This window comes from Eriocheir sinensis, chromosome 15 (assembly GCF_024679095.1).
Source record: "Eriocheir sinensis breed Jianghai 21 chromosome 15, ASM2467909v1, whole genome shotgun sequence".
Taxonomy (NCBI): Eukaryota; Metazoa; Arthropoda; class Malacostraca; order Decapoda; family Varunidae; genus Eriocheir; species Eriocheir sinensis.
Genome location: NC_066523.1, coordinates 8,096,305 through 8,110,615, shown reverse-complemented (window position 1 = coordinate 8,110,615; position 14,311 = coordinate 8,096,305). Strand labels below are relative to the sequence as shown.

Genomic DNA, 14,311 nt, shown 5'->3' with positions numbered 1-14,311 from the left:
ACAAACATTTTTTTTCTGCAAGAGTTTCATCTTCATAAAAAAACGCCATTTTTACACCTAAAAAGGAAAACAAGGTAAAGATTTCAAATACGTAATCTAAATCGGCTGCAACGCTTAAATTAAGTCGACGGAAGATCATTGGTAACATTGACAGCCTGCGCTACTGAGTGAATCCTAACGCGTGTTGGGTGGAACGTCGTTACAGAGGACGGACGCTGAACGCCACACACGAGGCGGGTCGTTGTCACCAGTATGAAAGTCACGCACGAGGCCAAGATAAGCTGGGGTGACACAGTTCATCCGTATCTCTGGCACGCATCTCAATTTAGCCAGCAAGAGAAGGTCGAACGGTTAAGGAGACAAGCAGGTTGGACGGTTAAGGAGACAATAGATAAACATTCATGAGGCACACCTCAGTTTTTATTAGCCAGCAAATTAATCAATTCTCGACTACGAAGAGTTAAAAAAAAAAAAAAAAAAACAGACCTTACCACAGCACGAGTAGGCGCAGAAATTTGATACGCTGCACGGTGCACCTAATTATGAAGAGAAAATTTAAGCTTCAAGAAAACACACGCAACCATAACATAATTATCCTCAATAAGCAGGCTTTATGCAGAATATATTTATGCAAAAGAGAACATTCTTATTGCAATAAACAACGATAACCTTCATTGACAAAACCCAAACCATGCATAATCTGTGTTTGTGTGTTGCTTCTCTGCCTTGTCGGGTGAACTATCGTGTGAATTACGACAACCAGACAACCCACGCAGGCTGGTAACATTTATCTGGTGCTGCTTGAAAGTTGCTTTGCCCTGCCATTTATGCTTCCCGTGAGAGCATAGGAGGCACTTAGCATAAATGGCAGCAAATACAAATAGGCTCTATCAAATGTCGACTGGTTTGTCAGTGAACTAAAGCAAGTGTCTGTGCTTTCATTGACACACTTTGCAGCTCTCGAGGCCTATTCCTAGCTTAATGCTCGAGGCTCAACATAGAGAAACCAGCAAAACCACCACAGCTGAATGAAGCAATCAGGGAGGGAAGTGGACGCCGAAGTTTTAAGTGCGGGGTGAGCGTTGCCAAGCAAGGCGTGCACGTCTGCTAACTTAACGACGCCCAGACATAATAAAATGCTGTGTTTTGGCCGCGACTTCACCCGGTCTGCTTACCTCATCCTGGGAGGAGACGCTCCCCCTCTAACACCCTCCCTCCTGCCTCCCTACCTCCCTCCCTCCTAAAAAGAAAGACAAGACTGACGGTGCATTGTCCTGGCGGCTGGTGGAGGAGGACAAGAAGGTGAATAGGAGTCAGACACGAGGGAGGAGGAAAAATGGAGCAGGAAAAAGAGGAAGATTAGACGAAACGAAGAGAGGAGACGAAGGATATCATAGGAGATGTAAGAAGGTAGAATATAATTATATACGCACAGACACAATGAAAAGTTTAGAAATAACAGGACAGGAGAAAAAATAACTAAAACAGACGAAAACGAAACTGATTGAGAAGGGAGTGGGAGAGAAACAAGGCGAAGAACGAGACATGAGTTGAATGAGATGTTGGGAAGGCGGGGAGGGCAGAGAATGGGAAAGGTGAAGAGGAGGAGGAAGAAGAGAACGAACAAGATAAATATATGAAAGGAGAAGGAAAGCGAGCATAGAGACGACGAGATGGAAGAGTGAGTGGAGGAGAATAGACCAAGAAAAAATACATAGAATAGAGGGTAAAAAAAAGTGCAGGAACAAGAAAGTGAGGAGAAAATTAACATAAGAGGGACGAGGTGGAAAAGACAAGCAAAATGTGTTGAGACAAAACTAAATATTATAGCAGACGGAAAGGGAAAATATGAGAGTAAAAAAGGACGAGCGGACAAAAGGGCCATAAAATTCTGGTTGATGGTAAAGCAAAAACATAAAATAGTGAGATGGAGGAGGGAAAAAGAGAACGAATGGGAAATATGATAAACACACTTAATAGAGATACGGAAAAAAAGAGCTGAGGGGGCAAGAAGAGCAAGGGGGAGAAGGGGAGGGTGCGGATGGGAAGGACACACACACACACAACGCCCCTGCTCTCCTCCTCCCGCCTGCCTGCCTTATCACACCTCATCTTCACGCCACCATCTGCTCAGCGACCACCACCACCACCACCACCACTATGACAGCACAAAACACTTCCTGTAACCTCATCTCCCTTGCAACATCAACCGCAGATTATGTTACGCTGTCCCCACACACTTTACGTCTACGTTATGAGACAAAGCAAAGGATATGCCACCCATAAAACAGTTCGCTGCATACTACTAAAAAATGAACAAGCCGCCAAAACATATAAGTCAAATCCCATCCCTGAGGTGTAATGGCTCTTTGATAATGAAAGGGTAAAGGTCACAAGAAGAAGGGAATACAGAGGGAAGGGAGGGTGTTCAGTAGGTTAAAGAGTTGCAAGGCTGATGAAGGAGCAAGGTAATGGTTAACTCATCACCTTTCCCATAGTTTCATAACCCCACTCAGTCCACTCACACTTTACTCAGACTACACTTCAGTCACTCTCCTTAATCTCCATACCAAACCGCATTCAGTCCCCTCGCACCTTACTCCAGGAAAAACGTATCCATTCTCCTTTGTCTCCTCGCCACACGCAGTCCTCTTACATCTTACTCAGGCTACAATTCATCTTCTCTCATCATCTCATCTCCTCAGTCTCCTCATCGCACTCAATCCCCTCGCACTTCACTCATGCTCCACTCTCTCACTCAATCTTCTTTGGTTCCCTCACGCTCTATTCAGTCTACACAGCTATTCCCTCTTGGTCTCCTCAACACCACTCCCAGTCTTCATTTAAACGACTCCTTCGTTTGAAATCCCACCTCGCCACACTACACCACACAATAATGGGTCACAACTCACTAAGGTCAGACTTTACCAGACACTTTTCTTTTGCTGCCTTTCTACACTCACTACTGAAGACTATACTGCATTCACACTGACTCCACTTATTGATGAAGGCTTTTTATCGAAGACCCGCACCCTTGTTTCGTCCTCGCCCCGCTCTTGCCACCTTGAATTTCTCTCGCTGATTCCACCACATTCATGTCTGCCAGCCTCCGAGTCCCACCGCTCTCTGGCATCCTGAACATTGCAGACCGTCCTCACTAACACAGCACTCTTACCACATTTTCCTCCCACACACACCTACAGGTCCACACACAAACAAAAACATCCCCACATGTACACGACGCACAGAACATGTGACAAATTATTCATAAGTTGGCCTTGAAAAAAACATAGTCATCGCGTTTCATCAGCACCCCGTTTTCTGGCAACACAATATACACAACACAAACACCGTCCCTTGAGGCGGAAAAATAGCAAAGAATCAAGCAACGTGAGACTCCATGGTGCTGCTGGGGAGGGGAGGAGTGGAGGGTGAGGGGGGTTGGGGTGGGCGGCAATGTTTTGTTGTGGCCCCTCGTCGGCTGGTCAGAGCGTGTTAGGGTGGTCAGGGTGAGACGAGTAGCTTTTTTTGCCTCTGCTCTCAACGTGCCTACTGTTACCCTTGCTGTTGCTATTTCTCTTGTTTCTGTTTTTCGCCCAATTCTCCATTTTATCAAAACTCAAAATTTACAACAACAAAGGTATAATTTACACTGCCGTTTGTTCTTGGTGTTTTTTAGTTTTGTTTTGTCTGCGCTACTTATATAGTTGCTGTTACTGCTGTTGATCCTGTTCTTCGTCCTGTTGCTCTTCTTGTCACCAACGAACTGCAGCAAGAACTGCAGCAAGAAAAAAATATATAATCACTTAATTTCCTTCTGCGTCAGACTTGTTCCTGCTATAATTGCCTGTTGTCGTTACTGTTATTGTTGTTCCTGTTATCGCTGTTGTTCCTGTTACGTGTCATCGTGCTCTTATTGGTACCAACGAGCTCAAAAATATCACTTCTCATTTTCCTTCAGCATCAAAATTGTTCCTGCTGGTGCCTATTGCATGTTGTTGCTGTTGTTGTTATTGTTGCTGATGTCACTGTTGCCCCTGTTGCGCGTCCTGTTGCTTCTCTTGTTACCAGCGAACTCAAATACAACACTTCTCGTCTTCCTTCAGCGCCAAAATCGTTCCCGCCGGTGACTATTGCCGATCCTGTTGCTGTCCTTATTGTCCGCATTCCCATTGTTGTTGTTCTTGTCACCAGCACACTCAACGCCGCTAATGCTGTAAGAAAAAAATAAAAACAATGCGCCATAATTATTCCTTCTTTGTCTAGGTTGCCCATGCCGGTGTCGCAAGAAAAGAATCAAACACTATGCCTATTCCTTCAGCGCCTAGGTTACCCGTACCGCTGCTGCAAGAAAAATATATAAAACTGCGCATAATCCTTCACTGTCTACGTTACCCGTGCTGGTGTTCTACGTGTTTCCTCCCTATTGTTACAGCCGAGACAATCACCCGCGCGGACGACTGAACTTGCCAAACATACCCCGGATAGATTGCCTCAGAGTCCTCGGCAACCAGCGTATTCCTCCACGTAAAATACTCGCGGTAAAGAATGATTCCACGGTCAATGCCACGGCTCTCCACAATTCTCCTGCAGTCACACGCCCTCGGGAAGCTTATATACGATAACAGTTCGGTAGTGTGTACGTGGAGAGGAGGATGGGGGGGGGGGGGGGGGGGATGTGTGTGTGTGCGTGTGTGTGTAAGCCCCCCCCAGTTAGTAATCACACCAAAAAAATGTAAGCAAATTTGGTATGAAAATCAACCATTGTCAAAATAAAGATTGCTATACACTCTTTTATTTTCTTGACTATACTTCGTTTTCGAATTTTCTCTCAGTTTTATTACAGCATTTTTTTTCCTTGCTATGAGAATTAGTTGGATTTTAGGGGCGTGAATTGGAGAACATACCCAACACACTACTACAAGGCTGAAGGATTCGTCACTCTTGTTCGTGGTCCTCTGGTGGCGCAAGGCTTCTCATGCACGCAGACATACCTCCGTGCCGCTGCCCAGAAGATTGCGTGTCTCGGGAAAAGCGGATGCTGGAATCGGTGTTGGACGTGTTTATTCGTCATGCCTTTTTATTTTCCCAACACACAACAGAGCGCGTGCCTTGCGAGATGCTGGAGTGAAGCAAGAAAAATAAAATAAAGGGACAAGAGTGAAGTGATTGTGCGAAGCGACTGAGTGAAACGACGGAGGAAGACGAAGAACAGAATAAAGTGTTTTGCTGTTAGCTCTTCCTTTTATACTTTATATGGAATGAAGTTGGCCCAGCGACGAGGTGCATGATGTCGAGGTTAAAGATTTAATAAACTGCATGGTAGTCAAGGAAAGCTTGGAAAACAGGAAAGAAAAGGGAAACAGCTGACGAAGGAAAAGTAAACATATACAAAGGATGTGGAAAGGTACAAAGCAAGCCATAAACAGGAAATTCTCTTGAACAAAAATACCGAGATCCGAAACCAAGAACAAGAGACCACAAACTCATTATGACTAGTAAAGACATGTGTTCATAACCTTAACCCCCCAAAAATGGAACCATGCTTACAGAAAGAAAAAAATAAACACAAAGACAAAAAGAGCGGCAAAGAAGACGAAAGAGAAAGCTATACCAAAGAAAACAAATCACAAAAGAAAGAAGAAAAGGCAAACGCACATAAAAGAGAACAAGAAGAAAAGAGAAGAAAGAGGAATAGATATAAATGGAAGGCTAAGGAGAAGAATAACAAGGCAAGAGCATAATATAAAAGAAAGTTGAGGAAGACGAAGAAGAAAAGCAAAGCGCATAAAGGTGAGGTGCAGGTGAGGGCACGGCGGTAATCAGAGGTGTGGCGGAGCACGTGATTAGTGGGACGCGTGACGGCGGGACATGAAAACACTGTGCTCGGGAGGAAATGCTGCCACGGAGGAGGAGGAGGAGGAGTGAAGCAAAAAAGAATGACCACCAAAGAAACGAAGAAGACTGGGAAAAGAAAAATATTAACGACGACGAGGAGTGGAGCAAAATAAAGATGACTAGAGGGACGAAAACAACAACTAGGAAAATAATAAAAAGGGAAGGTGACCGAAGACAAAGAAAATGGCGGGGAAAAGAATATGAATGATGAGAACGAGGTGAACAAAGAAGATAAATGGAGACTTATGTGCAACAGAAGGAGGCGCCAGAGAAAATAAAATCATTAAACAAAGAAGGGAAGAATGAGGAGAGATACAACATGCAAAAGCTACAAAGACAGACAATGAAGGATACAAAGACTAAGGACACTTTATCATCACCAAACAACTAACCTACCACTACTTTACCACGAACACTATCTGCAACAACAGGAAGAATATAACTCCGCTCCCCATGTTGTTGACTCATGACTGGTAATGTTTTGACTGGTGGTGCTGGTGGTGGTCGCTTGTGTGGTGTGGTGGTGGGGGTGGTGGCGGTGATGTCTGAGTGATAGTAGTGGTAGTAATAATAAAGGTAGTGTCTGCATTATCAGTGGAGAGAATGCCGATGATAATAGTAGTGGAAGAAAAAGTAAAATAGAAAGTGTTGTAAACAGTGATGAAGGCAGTTGTATATATGAATAATTGCTGAATATAAATAAGTAAACAAAAACAAAATCGCTATCAAAATAAAATGTCAATTACATCTGGTGTTCCCAGGCGGTCATCCATCCAAGCACTAACCAGACCAAACGTCGCATAACTTCGCTGATCGGACGAGAAGCGGTGTTTTCAACGTGGTGTGGCCGTTGACGAGGTCGCAATTGTTGGTACTAATATATAAAGGCTCTAAAACCGCTTAATCTATTACTTATTTTTGTAAGCCTACTTTTATAGAACTTCCCTTGTGGAACGCCGACCTCCTTATGGGTGTACTCGAAGCTAAGTCGATCTCAAGAAGGCATTTGACTCAGTGCATCGTAAGGCACTCTGGGAGAGTCTGCGAACCCGTGGGATTTCTACAAGGATTACTGACCTGGGGAAACCTGAGGAAGGTAAACTGTGGTAACCCGGATGTCACAAGGCCCAGTGTCCCAGGGTAACGGGTTCTTCCCTCCACAGGCTCAAGGGCCAATGCAGCGAAGATGAGCACCGAGGCCACTTACAGCTTTAGCGTATGCCCCCAACTTACTGGCGCTTACTTCAAACACTACATTTAGTACTGTGCCCCATCTTTATTTATCACATGATTAAAATTAGATAAAGCCCTGTCTTTCCACTAACCTTCAACATCTCATCGTGCCTATCTAAAACTAATAACTAACGGAGAGCAGAAGACAGTTTTAGCAACGAACAAAATTATCGAATTACATATCACTCATCATTACGTTATCAGAAAACTTACTCACCTCAGCACAACACAAGAGATACAAATGCATCTTCCTACAACAAAAAACAAGACACATAACAAACATTCCAACACGTATGCTACATCCTCCTCCACCACCGACACACACACACACAAGCAAGCCGACAAGCTCCCCATCCCCCTCGCTTATCTACCTCAAATATGTTTCCTTCCTCCCACCACCACGAGCCTCGCCTCCTGACAGCACCGCCGACCAAACCCACAATAATAATTACCTCACGCTTATCGACTCATCTCCCACCCCCGCCTAAGCCTGCACACCAAATGCCCTTCAGAACCTGGGATCGACTCAACACTCCAGCGCCTAAAACCGACCCCGATGAGCAGGTATGAAGAGGCCAAACACCTTACCTGAGACCCAGTGTACCATGCAGGTATATGTTGGGAGAGAGGAGGAAAGATAGAGGAGGGGAAGCTGATTTTCTCCTTTCCTCTCGTCTCTCTCGTCTCTCGTCTCTCTCTCTCCGACGGTGTTCCCTGCGTGTGAAGTGATAGGCGATTGTTTCGAGGATTAGGTCATAAAGGGGGAGGAGGTGCGAATGGCGAAGTGGAGAGGTGATCGCTGCGGATAGCCGGGTAGGGTGAGGGAGTTGATGCAGGTGTATGATTCTGCGAAGTCAAGGAGGAGAATGAGGAGGAGGAGGACGAGGCGAAAGGAGGAAGATGGTATTGTTGGTGAATGCGACAACTGATATCCGGGAGGTATAGAAAAGGATAACCTGGAGGGTGCTATAGAGTGGTAAGGTAAGGAACGGTGTGGGAATGCTGATACAGGTAGAAAGATGACTGATGGACGTGTAGGCTTGTGTGTGAGTGAAAAGTGGCAGTACTCCTATAAAACACCTGTGCTATCCGGCAGGTATGTAAGACGGTAAGATAAAGGATGCTACAGAGCGGAGAAGTTAAGGCAGTGAAAAAAATATATAAGTGGAATTAGTGGATATGATGTACAGATGGCTATGTGAATTAAAGTGAAATTCCATAGAGGGACGAGGTTAAGAAGTTTATCAGGTGAATGTAAGGTCGCTTGGAGGGGAGAGCTGAGTGGAGAGGTAAAGTGCATGGAGCAGAGGGAATACCTGTGTGTCTAATGGCATGGTGATAAGTCAGGTATACGGCAGATAAGTGAGTGACCGGAATTAAGGGAGATAATAAGTAAAACAGAGATAGGAGAAGATACAAGGGCAAAGATAACAAGGCGGATACGAATGGGTTTAGGAGAATGAGAGGATATGAATGTACGAAAAAATAAAGGGAATAGAGGTAAGGCAATAAAAAAAATACAGAATTAATTAGTTTTTATCTTTTTTAAGTGTGTGTGTGTGTGTGTGTGTGTGTGTGTGTGTGTGTGTGTGTGTGTGTGTAAGAATAAAAAAGCATGAATGAAGCAACCCCCCAAGTGCCCCCACACACACACACACACACACACACTCTCCCAACAGTACTTGTCGCGAGTCGGTGAAAAGCGAGAAAGAGTGGGAGGAAGAGACAAAGAAAGAGGCCCTTCTCCCCTCTCTCACTAAACTAGGTTACTATAGGCCTACACGCGTGATGGAGCGGCGTGGTAAGCCTGAGGGGAAAGGAGGGGAAAGGGGGAGGGAGGGGGGAGGGCAACGCACGGGGTGAGGTTTCTATATAAAAGAGGAGAGGAGAGGAAGACCGACGGGAGGAAGGGGAGGGTGAAGGCGGCTGGTGGTTTACAAGAGGGGATGGGATGGGAAAGGGGAGGAGGAGGGGGAGGTGAAACGAGGGGAGGCGGATGAAGGGAAATATCATCTGGTTTCATTTTACATTTTTATTCCAGTGATGTGGGAAACCGTGTGTGTGTGTGTGTGTGTGTGTGTGTGTAAACAAGGGATACGTACACAGCATTACCGACTATGAAAATATTTACTCTGCACTTTACAAAATATATTCTGCTGAGATGTATAAAGTTACGTATTATCAAAGCGGAAACACGTAATGCTATAAAATGACTGATGGATCTACTTGATTTTTGTTAAGTTCTCATTCTAAAACGGATGAGAGAGAGAGAGAGAGAGAGAGAGAGAGAGAGAGAGAGAGAGAGAGAGAGAGAGAGAGAGAGAGAGAGAGAGAGAGAGAGAGAGAGAGAGAGAGAGAGAGAGAGAGAGAGAGAGAGAGAGAGAGAGAGAGAGAGAGAGAGAGAGAGAGAGAGAATAAAATGAGCACTAAATTTTGTAGGTGTTCTATTTTCCTATATACCCCTATCTGAAGAGAATACACACACACACACACACACACACACACACACACACACACACACACACACACATATTAACACACACACTGAAAAACAAACGCTCCATTATACACAAAATACATATAAAAAACTAATACCTCTCCCCTCCTCCTCCTCCTCCTTCTCCTCTTCCTCGACGAACTTAACAGCCAGGGGAAAAAAAAAGCTAAAAAGAGAAGCAAGAAATAAAAATAAAAAGATTCTGGCTCCTGCAGGATGAGAGTCGTATTTACCGCTGAAGTTCGAGGGTTAAGCCGCGTGTGTTTGCTGCGGTGTTAAGTGTTATGCCTCGCCTCGACCCGCATCGCCTCGTTTTGCCCCGCCTCACCAGCAGCATCACATGGGAGGAGAAGGAGGAGGAGGAGGAGGAGGGAGAGACAGGGAAATAGGTGATAAGGAAGGGTGGTGAAGTAAAAGAGAAGCAAGGGAGAAAGGGATAAGAAATAGGAAGAGAAAGAAAAGGTATAACAAGGGGAAAGGTAAAGGAAAGGAAAAGAGAGGGAAATTTATGGGAATGGGGAATGGTGAAGGAGGGGGAGAGGGAAAGGGAAGGAGAGATTGAAGGAAAAGAAGCTAAGGAAATGACGAATGGAAAATAAAATGGAATAGACGAATGATAAAGGAAAATAAGAAAATCAAAAGAATGGAACGAGAATGGAAGGAGGAGGGGAAGGAGCGTGAGAAAGGGAAGAGAAAATGATTGGAAAAGGGAATGAAAGGAGCGAGAAGAGAAAGTGAGGAAAAACGAGCGAAGATGATTAAAAAAAAAAGTGGTTGAAGGGAAAGGGATGTAAAAGAGAAAGGAACTGCAGTGAGAAGAGAGAAGAAGCGAAGAGCATAAGGATGAAGCGGATAAAAGCAAGGGAGCAAAAATTAATAAAAGATAAGGGGACGAAAAGCAAGGGTGTGTGAAAGGAGGAAAGAACGTGATAGGGAAGGGATACTGAAGCAAAAGGCATAACGGGAAATGGATGAAAGAGAAGGAAAGGAGGCAGGAAAACGGTTAAAGAATGATGAGTGGGGTAGGAGACGAGGAGGGGAACAGTGGGAGAATGAGATAAGGAGACGGAGAGAGCGAGAGAGCAATGGGACGAGGTAGTGGGGAAGGGAACGAAAGGAAAATTGCCGAGGGAAAATGGGCAAAGAGAAAGGGGAGGAAGGAGGGTAGCAACGGACTCTAATAAACCACCTCAGCGTCCTTGCACCTGATTACACACACACACACACACACATACACACACACACACAACACGCGGACCTGAGCACTGCAAAACACGACGGGTGGGAGCACGTTCAGGGCGCCACACATGATGACAAGTCGGCAATACACGCCAAACAGACGCACAAGGGTTGCTGCCTCTCCTTCCACCTCTTTACGCTGGCTTATTGTGAGGACCGTGGCACTAATACGAGATAATCTGAGTTGAGTTTATTTCTCTGCCGCGCATTCTTACAACCAGCATGAGATATCTGTGTAGTGTAGTGTTACATATATTTGTTGACAGTGGCTAGTAGTTGCGTAGTAGTAGGAAGAATGCCACTGGCTGTTTATTGTATTGTTACTGATAGAAAGCTTACGGTCGCGGTCATTCCTATTCATATTGCGACTATTTTCTATGATTTTTATATCATTTATCATTTCTTCTAAGCCTCAAGACTTCATGGTGAAACTTTTCCAATATATAAGTACTTATTGCGGACACTTTAGCTTCAGAATGGGAAGTCATCTAGGGAGCTACTACACAATATTTCGTCCTTGTGCCAAACAAAAACAGGCCTACTGAATGGAGCACAGATAAACTAAGGTAAACTAAGGAAAGTCTAAAAACGGATATTGCTTCCTCAACTTTTGCATGATAATAATCGTTCTTAGAGAAGGCGACACCTGGCATTCGCTTTCACTTCCTTCTCCGTCCATTCGCCACAATCCTTGTGCAGTGAAAACTTAACAAGAATAAGTGCAAAATCAATCTGTCAATCAAAAAAGAAGTTCACCCACCTAACAACCTGACTTTTGGAAGGATGAGTCACGACATCACGAGTACATCAGTAATGCCACCGTTTACATACTATCTTGGGGCGCGGAATATTGACGAATCGATTACCAAAGTTACCAAAGATTATTACAACAACGCAGAATCAGTGAAGACACATTCCAACACTTTATTTATGTTCTCTCGATCTCCTCTTCTTCCACTTTTTTCTTGCTTCGTGAACTGCGTCAGCAATTTCTCATAAAACTTGTTTTTCGACTTCAACTTCTTTTAACTTTTCTCTTTTCTTCTTCCTCTTCATGGTTATCATCATAATAGTCTGCATTTTTCTAATTTCATCCTTATTCTCCATCACCATCATTATCATTATCTTTTTCCTCTCTTCTTTCTTTTCCTCCTCCTCATTTCCTTTTTTCTTCTTCCTGCCCCCAGTTATCCACTAGACTAGACCATAACTACCCTCAATTGCATCCATCACCATCATTATTAATATCTTTTCTTCCTTCCTTTTCTTTTCTTCTTCATTTTCCTTTTCTGTCTCCCTTCCCCCAGTTCTCCACTAGACCATAACTACACTCAATTCCAAGATCAGCCCCCCCCCTCACACTCACACACTCGCTAACACTGGAATAGCCTTCAGGAACGGAGGTCGTTTAGGCGCCCACACTCCCGCGTCACACCAAGCAAGGCCAAACCTCCTCACCTCGCCTAACCTAATCCGGGATCAATAGAGAGATGTCCGGACGGCCCAGAATGCCATCACAGGGATACAAACAGCTTAGCCTCCCCCCGCCCCCCCTGCCCCCCGCTCCCCATTCAGACAGGCGTGAGTGCTTGCCTTAACTGGATTTGCCCCCGGCCTCAAATCTCGGCTCAAGGTAATTCGCTCACTAATTACTGTCCATTCTCTCTCTGCTTCTGTTTCTCTGTTTCTGTCTCTGTCTGTCTCTCTTTCAGCATTTACTTGTCTGACTGTTGCAATGTGTTTTGTATGTCTGTCTTCCTGTCTGCCTGTCTATCTGTATATAACTTTCGCCTCCTATCTATCTATTCACATACAAGTCTAAATCTATCTATCTAACTCTCCCTCCTATCTGTCTATCTAGTCTACATTGATTAATAGGGAAAAGGGTGACCTAACCTTTGAAATATCGTGAAATATCGTGACAAAAACAATAAGAAAACAACTAATAGGTAGGGGAAAAAAGGAAACACGTATGGTTTCTTATCCTCGACATATCACAACGCAAAAAGGAAGGAGACTATCTTATGAACACACAGAAGACCATGCAGAAAGAAACATGTGTACCGCAGATAAGCACAGACTGATTACACAAGGCACGTTTAACTGATCTAGACATGGAGCAGAGAACATTAAAGAACAGGAAGAACAGAGAGAAGACTAGATAAAGATCCACGATATTCACAAAACAGGTATCTTTAGAAAGTCAGGACGCCACACGAGATATCAGATGCCAGGTAAGAAAAAGGAGGAGGAGGAGGAGGAGGATAAAAACGAGAACAAGAGAAAGGCTGAGAAGTAAGAAAAGACAGAGGAGAGAGAAGGCAGGGAAACGAAACAAGAGACAGAAGAGAGGAAATAAAACTAACCAGATGAAAAAGGAAAAAAAGAGGAGGAGAGGATAAAAACGAAAACAACAAGAGAAAGGTTGAGAAGCAGGAAAAGAAAGAGGAGATAGAAGACAGGGAAACAGAATCAAGAGACAACGAGAAGAGATAATGAAGCAGACCAGAGAGAAGGGAAAAAAGAGGAGGAAAAGGAGAGGATAGAGACGTGAGAAGGGAAGTAGGGAAAGAGGAGGAGAGAAAAGAATAAACAGGTCAAGAGATGAGAAAGTAAATTAAGGAGGAGACCTAAAGAGAAAGAAAGAAGAGGAGGAGGAGGAGGAGGAGGAGAGATGCATGGATCACTAAAGGCCGAAAAGAAATCACTCACATACTAATCTCCTATCCACCAAAGAAAAAGAAAAGGTCTACAACTTAAAAGGTGACAACCCCAACGCGAGATCCCTCCATCCATCAAGCCAACTTTCTCCAGATACCTTTTTAAATATCATGTCACATCACCTTCGCTTCAATCAGGCCAGGACCACAATAACTTCCCTGCATGGAGACTCATCACCTCACTCATAGCAAACGTCTTCTTTCTTTGGTGCTCAGGTTTCTCTCTGTGTCGCCCTCATTACCTTTAAAGTGTCATCAGGTCGCTGCTCTCCCGCTTGTCTAATGTCATCTTTTCTTGGGTTTTAGGGCACTGCAACGTCTCAATTCCCCTCAGCACTGCCAACTCACGACCAGACCCAAGTAAGGACTGATGGGTGAATGGGATGACAAGATGAAAAGTTAATGACACTTCTCTCAGTTTTAGGGAAAAATATGAAGCTGAACAACCGCTGAATCCTAACATAGCGTCTTGACTCTCCACAAGATCAATAAGGATACGCGATTGAGGTTGAGAGCGACATTATAGACCATTTATCAACGCTCTAGTTCTCTCTCGCCATGGTATCTTAAATTACCTGTCAAGAAGGCTTAAAAAATCCACTCTTAAGGTTGATGCATTTACGCGGGAAATTGTCTTTTGTGTGTGTGTGTGTGTGTGTGTGTGTGTGTGTGTGTGTGTGTGTGTGTGTGTGTGTGTGTTTGAGAGTCATGATAAAGATGGGGT

The 14,311-nt window shown here is 44.3% G+C and overlaps 1 pseudogene; it reads right to left on the bottom strand.

Annotated features, from left to right (window-relative positions):
- Positions 1-6,634: 6,634 nt before the first annotated feature.
- Positions 6,635-6,753, bottom strand: LOC126999078 (5S ribosomal RNA; annotated as a pseudogene).
- Positions 6,754-14,311: the final 7,558 nt, after the last annotated feature.